Here is a 7,500-nt window from a genome sequence, read left to right as displayed (position 1 = left end):
CACAATCTGCGCCTGACAGACAAAGATAACCGTTCACAAGGAGCCTTGTTATTTCGCACCAAGTCTTTTGCGGGCATAGTTTCTTTCTTTGACATGTATATCTGTATGAAGGTCGGCTTTGCTCTGCCATCGCAGCCTCCCTTCTTTGCTTTTCTCACTGTACCAACAGACATGTCATAAGACTTTGGTTTTTTTTTTATTAATTCTTTTCCTGTGGGTGTGGTGTGCCTCCGCACCCCCCAATCTGTTCCAAGGCCTTGTTTTCTCTCGCTCGCCAAAACACTTTGTCTGTTTTCACAGCCAGTCTACCGGCCTAGACCCAACTGTGCGATATTTCAGAGCCGGCAACAGAGCATGGAAAGTCCGCCAGATTTACCCTTAAATGCTCATAAATGACTTCCAGGCACTCTTCGGAAGGTCTTTTATTTCAAAAGAAGGTCCTTCCTTGAGGGAGCACTTCTTCGGCCACTTTGCAAGTGCAACCGCTGCCAGCAAAAGTTCTGAAAATCGAGTTCCCGAAAATCTCCGGGTACCCCGCCAACCCCCAGCCACCCGAATCGCAAGTGTCAATTCGGCGGGTTGCCTGCCGGTAGTCCTTCCGAAAATGAGGCGCCAAATCGCCGCAACGGCCATTTTTCATTTCGGCATCGGGACTTCCGACGGCAACTGATTAACTAGCCCGGGGACTAGAGCGGCAGCAAATGCAACGTGCCCTCTTGGCGGGAGCAACTTGACCGCCCCCGTGGGGAAAGGTCAACTCGGGGCCCGGGAAAGTCGCCGAGTCCGACCCCATACACTTCCATGAGTTGGGGGTTTTGGCCTTCCCGGCCCAAGGCTCGCCTTATTTCGGCCTGCACTTTCGGAAAAGGGTGCATTCCTTTTGGTTAATGATTTCACCAGCCCGGGTCTTAGCCTCTGCCCCGACGGCTAAGTCTTTTGGTTAATGATTTCCTGCGGCTGGGACTACCCTTTCCCCCGCCCTGCAGGCACCCGGGTCGGGAGGCCGTCGGGGGCACTTTCCGGGGCAAATCCGGACCCTTACGCAAGGGAGAGTGCGCCCCCCGCCTCGGCCGGGGGTCAGGCTGCCGCCTATTAAGCCCGACAGAAAACCCGAAAAATGGACGAAAATGGGAAAAAATCCCCATCCGAAAAAGGCTTAAAAGTCGGTTGGGCGGCAGCTAGGGTCGGTCTCTGCAGACCTGGAGGCTCGGGTGGACTCTTGGAATAAACGTCCAAGTCCCGACTTGCCACCTCCTACTACTGTGCAGATACCCCGCCAACCCCCAGCCACCCGAATGACAAGCGTCCGATCAGCGGGACGAATTTGACAACTCTGGCCGGACCTCTGGAACTCCATCCCGGGTAACCGGGGCAAATTTTTCCGCTTGATCGCCCTTCCACTGGTTAACCATTTGCCCTTTCGGACTTAGTCTCTGGACATTATTCGACGGATTTTCTGGTTAACCATTTGCCCTTTCGGACTTAGTCTCTGGGCATTATTTTCGACTTTTTGGTTAATGATTTCACACTTTTTACTTACTTTTGCGCTTTTTGGTTAATGATTACTCTGCTTACTGGTTAATTATTTGCCCTTTCGGACTTAGTCTCTGGACATTATTTTCGAGTTTTTGGTTAATGATTTCACACTTTTAACATATTTTTGCGCTTTTTGGTTAATGATTACTCTGCTTACTGGTTAATTATTTGCCCTTTCGGACTTAGTCTCTGGAGATTATTTTCGAGTTTTTGGTTAATGATTTCACACTTTTTACTTACTTTTGCGATTTTTGGTTAATGATTTCACACTTTTTACTTACTTTTGCGCATTTTGGTTAATGATTACTCTGCTTACTGGTTAACCATTTGCCCTTTCGGACTTAGTCTCTGGACATTATTTTCGAGTTTTTGGTTAATGATTTCACACTTTTAACATATTTTTGCGCTTTTTGGTTAATGATTACTCTGCTTACTGGTTAACCATTTGCCCTTTCGGACTTAGTCTCTGCACATTATTTTCGAGTTTTTGGTTAATGATTTCATACTTTTTACTTACTTTTGCGCTTTTTGGTTAATGATTACTCTGCTTACTGGTTAACCATTTGCCCTTTTGGACTTAGTCTCTGGACATTATTTTCGAGTTTTTGGTTAATGATTTCACACTTTTTACTTACTTTTGCGATTTTTGGTTAATGATTACTCTGCTTACTGGTTAACCATTTGCCCTTTCGGACTTAGTCTCTGGAGATTATTTTCGAGTTTTTGGTTAATGATTTCACACTTTTTACTTACTTTTGCGATTTTTGGTTAATGATTTCACACTTTTTACTTACTTTTGCGCATTTTGGTTAATGATTACTCTGCTTACTGGTTAACCATTTGCCCTTTTGGACTTAGTCTCTGCACATTATTTTCGAGTTTTTGGTTAATGATTTCACACTTTTAACATATTTTTGCGCTTTTTGGTTAATGATTTCACACTTTTTACTTACTTTTGCGATTTTTGGTTAATGATTACTCTGCTTACTGGTTAACCATTTGCCCTTTCGGACTTAGTCTCTGGACATTGTTTTCGACATTTTGGTTAATGATTTCACACTTTTAACTTAATTTTGTGCTTTTTGGTTAATGATTTCATACTTTTTACTTACTTTTGCCCTTTTTGGTTAATGATTACTCTGCTTACTGGTTAACCATTTGCCCTTTCGGACTTAGTCTCTGGACATTGTTTTCGACATTTTGGTTAATGATTTCACACTTTTAACTTAATTTTGTGCTTTTTGGTTAATGATTTCATACTTTTTACTTACTTTTGCGATTTTTGGTTAATGATTACTCTGCTTACTGGTTAACCATTTGCCCTTTCGGACTTAGTCTCTGGACATTATTTTCGGGTTTTTGGTTAATGATTTCACACTTTTTACTTACTTTTGCGATTTTTGGTTAATGATTACTCTGCTTACTGGTTAACCATTTGCCCTTTCGGACTTAGTCTCTGGACATTGTTTTCGACATTTTGGTTAATGATTTCACACTTTTAACTTAATTTTGTGCTTTTTGGTTAATGATTTCATACTTTTTACTTACTTTTGCCCTTTTTGGTTAATGATTACTCTGCTTACTGGTTAACCATTTGCCCTTTCGGACTTAGTCTCTGGACATTGTTTTCGACATTTTGGTTAATGATTTCACACTTTTAACTTAATTTTGTGCTTTTTGGTTAATGATTTCATACTTTTTACTTACTTTTGCGATTTTTGGTTAATGATTACTCTGCTTACTGGTTAACCATTTGCCCTTTCGGACTTAGTCTCTGGACATTATTTTCGGGTTTTTGGTTAATGATTTCACACTTTTTACTTACTTTTGCGATTTTTGGTTAATGATTACTCTGCTTACTGGTTAACCATTTGCCCTTTCGGACTTAGTCTCTGGACATTGTTTTCGACATTTTGGTTAATGATTTCACACTTTTAACTTAATTTTGTGCTTTTTGGTTAATGATTTCATACTTTTTACTTACTTTTGCCCTTTTTGGTTAATGATTACTCTGCTTACTGGTTAACCATTTGCCCTTTCGGACTTAGTCTCTGGACATTGTTTTCGACATTTTGGTTAATGATTTCACACTTTTAACTTAATTTTGTGCTTTTTGGTTAATGATTTCATACTTTTTACTTACTTTTGCGATTTTTGGTTAATGATTACTCTGCTTACTGGTTAACCATTTGCCCTTTCGCACTTAGTCTCTGGAGATTATTTTCGACTTTTTGGTTAATGATTTCACACTTTTAACTTAATTTTGTGCTTTTTGGTTAATGATTTCATACTTTTTACTTACTTTTGCCCTTTTTGGTTAATGATTACTCTGCTTACTGGTTAACCATTTGCCCTTTCGGACTTGGTCTCTGGACATTATTTTCGAGTTTTTGGTTAATGATTTCACACTTTTTACTTACTTTTGCGATTTTTGGTTAATGATTTCACACTTTTTACTTACTTTTGCGATTTTTGGTTAATGATTACTCTGCTTACTGGTTAACCATTTGCCCTTTCGGACTTAGTCTCTGGAGATTATTTTCGAGTTTTTGGTTAATGATTTCACACTTTTTACTTACTTTTGCGATTTTTGGTTAATGATTTCACACTTTTTACTTACTTTTGCGATTTTTGGTTAATGATGACTCTGCTTACTGGTTAATTATTTGTACTTTCGGACTTGGTCTCTGGACATTATTTTCGAGTTTTTGGTTAATGATTTCACACTTTTAACATAATTTTGCGCTTTTTGGTTAATGATTACTCTGCTTACTGGTTAACCATTTGCCCTTTCGGACTTAGTCTCTGCACATTATTTTCGAGTTTTTGGTTAATGATTTCACACTTTTAACTTAATTTTGTGCTTTTTGGTTAATGATTTCATACTTTTTACTTACTTTTGCCCTTTTTGGTTAATGATTACTCTGCTTACTGGTTAACCATTTGCCCTTTCGGACTTAGTCTCTGGAGATTATTTTCGAGTTTTTGGTTAATGATTTCACACTTTAACATATTTTTAAGCTTTTTGGTTAATGATTACTCTGCTTACTGGTTAACCATTTGCCCTTTCGGACTTAGTCTCTGCACATTATTTTCGAGTTTTTGGTTAATGATTTCACACTTTTAACATATTTTTGCGCTTTTTGGTTAATGATTACTCTGCTTACTGGTTAACCATTTGCCCTTTCGGACTTAGTCTCTGCACATTATTTTCGACTTTTTGGTTAATGATTTCACACTTTTAACATATTTTTGCGCTTTTTGGTTAATGATTTCATACTTTTTACTTACTTTTGCGCCTTTTGGTTAATGATTACTCTGCTTACTGGTTAACCATTTGCCCTTTCGGACTTAGTCTCTGGAGATTATTTTCGAGTTTTTGGTTAATGATTTCACACTTTTTACTTACTTTTGCGATTTTTGGTTAATGATTACTCTGCTTACTGGTTAACCATTTGCCCTTTCGGACTTAGTCTCTGCACATTATTTTCGAGTTTTTGGTTAATGATTTCACACTTTTAACATATTTTTGCGCTTTTTGGTTAATGATTACTCTGCTTACTGGTTAACCATTTGCCCTTTCGGACTTAGTCTCTGCACATTATTTTCGACTTTTTGGTTAATGATTTCACACTTTTAACATATTTTTGCGCTTTTTGGTTAATGATTTCATACTTTTTACTTACTTTTGCGCCTTTTGGTTAATGATTACTCTGCTTACTGGTTAACCATTTGCCCTTTCGGACTTAGTCTCTGGAGATTATTTTCGAGTTTTTGGTTAATGATTTCACACTTTTTACTTACTTTTGCGATTTTTGGTTAATGATTACTCTGCTTACTGGTTAACCATTTGCCCTTTTGGACTTAGTCTCTGGACATTATTTTCGGGTTTTTGGTTAATGATTTCACACTTTTTACTTACTTTTGCGATTTTTGGTTAATGATGACTCTGCTTACTGGTTAACCATTTGCCCTTTCGCACTTAGTCTCTGGAGATTATTTTCGACTTTTTGGTTAATGATTTCACACTTTTAACTTAATTTTGTGCTTTTTGGTTAATGATTTCATACTTTTTACTTACTTTTGCCCTTTTTGGTTAATGATTACTCTGCTTACTGGTTAACCATTTGCCCTTTCGGACTTGGTCTCTGGACATTATTTTCGAGTTTTTGGTTAATGATTTCACACTTTTTACTTACTTTTGCGATTTTTGGTTAATGATTTCACACTTCTTACTTACTTTTGCGATTTTTGGTTAATGATTACTCTGCTTACTGGTTAACCATTTGCCCTTTCGGACTTAGTCTCTGGACATTATTTTCGAGTTTTTGGTTAATGATTTCACACTTTTTACTTACTTTTGCGATTTTTGGTTAATGATTTCACACTTTTTACTTACTTTTGCGATTTTTGGTTAATGATGACTCTGCTTACTGGTTAATTATTTGTACTTTCGGACTTGGTCTCTGGACATTATTTTCGACTTTTTGGTTAATGATTTCACACTTTTAACATAATTTTGCGCTTTTTGGTTAATGATTACTCTGCTTGCTTGTTACTGATTTCCCCTTTCGGACTTGATCTCTGGCCGTTCTTTTCGACCTTTTTGGATCAGGTTTCCACACTCTGAAATTATTTTGGGCTCACTGATTAGGCGAGATCAAGGGGGCATGCCTGGGCACTTTGGGCTCAGTTTGGGAAGGCGGCGTCCGTGTGCTCCTCCGCCCTTCCCGCACTTGCGGCTAGGTTTGCCAAACTGCGCTGACCCGCAGCCCTGCCTTTTTGCCCACGGCACACGGAACGACTCAAGTCTGGCTCCGTTCCAGGCCGTTGCCTCCGGCTGCCCGCCGTCCGGCCGGCCTGGGACGTACCCCGGCTGACGGCGCCGGAGGCCCTCTAGCAGCCACCGGTGCCGCGGGCCAATGGGTCCGGGCGTTCCGGAGCTATCGGTGGGGAAGTGCTCTCCCCTTTTCCTGACGCCGTTCGCCCGAGCAGAGGTGCAGCCTGACGGGACTGCTGTCGCCTTCCGCGGCGCACCGGCCCCTTTCACCTGCCGTCGACCGCGCGGAGCTCGGACCTCCCTCCCCGAAGTTATGGCCCCGGCGCCGGAGGGTGCCCGGGGCCGGGCATTCAGCGGGGTGAGTCTTAACCTTCCCGGTCAGCCTGCGGGGTCGGTGCGCCGGCACTCGACGCCGGAGGGTCCCCTCTTTCCGTAGAGCCCCGCCCGGTGCCGATCGGCCGGCGGATTGCGGAGCGAACCGCGCCTGACCGACGGGCCTCGGAAACCCGTTGCAGTCGACGGGGGGGAACCGGACAGCGGGACGAGGTGCCGATTCCACCCGCAGATTCGATCCCGAAATCCCGCGGGATTCGGCGGTCCGACCCGACAGATTCAAACGTCGCCCGGGCGGCCCCCAGCGGTCGGGCCGGCCTGGTTCCGCCACCGCCCGATGCCCCTCGCCCCCGGCTACCGCCGGCCGCGCAGACCGAGCGAATGCGGCCGGACGTCCGGCGGCAATCGGCCGGAAAGCGGTATGGCCATTTCCTACTGTCCCTCGGACGGGCAGAGGGGCGGCGCCGGGGCACTCGCGGACCAGGCCGCGCCCCTCCGAGCCCTACCGCCTGCCGTCGACCGCGCGGGGATCGGACCTCCCTCCCCGAAGTTATGGCCCCGGAGCCGGAGGGTAGCCGGGGCCGGGCATTCAGCGGGGTGAGTCTTCACCTTCCCGGTCAGCCTGCGGGGTCGGTGCGCCGGCACTCGACGCGGGAGGGTCCCCTCTTTCCGTAGAGCCCCGCCCGGTGCCGATCGGCCGGCGGATTGCGGAGCGAACCGCGCCTGACCGACGGGCCTCGGAAACCCGTTGCAGTCGACCGGGGGGAACCGGACAGCGGGACGAGGTGCCGATTCCACCCGCAGATTCGATCCCGAAATCCCGCGGGATTCGGCGGTCCGACCCGACAGAT

The sequence above is a fragment of the Heterodontus francisci genome, unplaced genomic scaffold (genome assembly GCF_036365525.1).
Source record: "Heterodontus francisci isolate sHetFra1 unplaced genomic scaffold, sHetFra1.hap1 HAP1_SCAFFOLD_2151, whole genome shotgun sequence".
In the NCBI taxonomy this organism is placed as follows: domain Eukaryota; kingdom Metazoa; phylum Chordata; class Chondrichthyes; order Heterodontiformes; family Heterodontidae; genus Heterodontus; species Heterodontus francisci.
The sequence above is the reverse complement of the archived record's forward strand: the minus strand, read 5'-3'. Positions refer to the sequence as shown.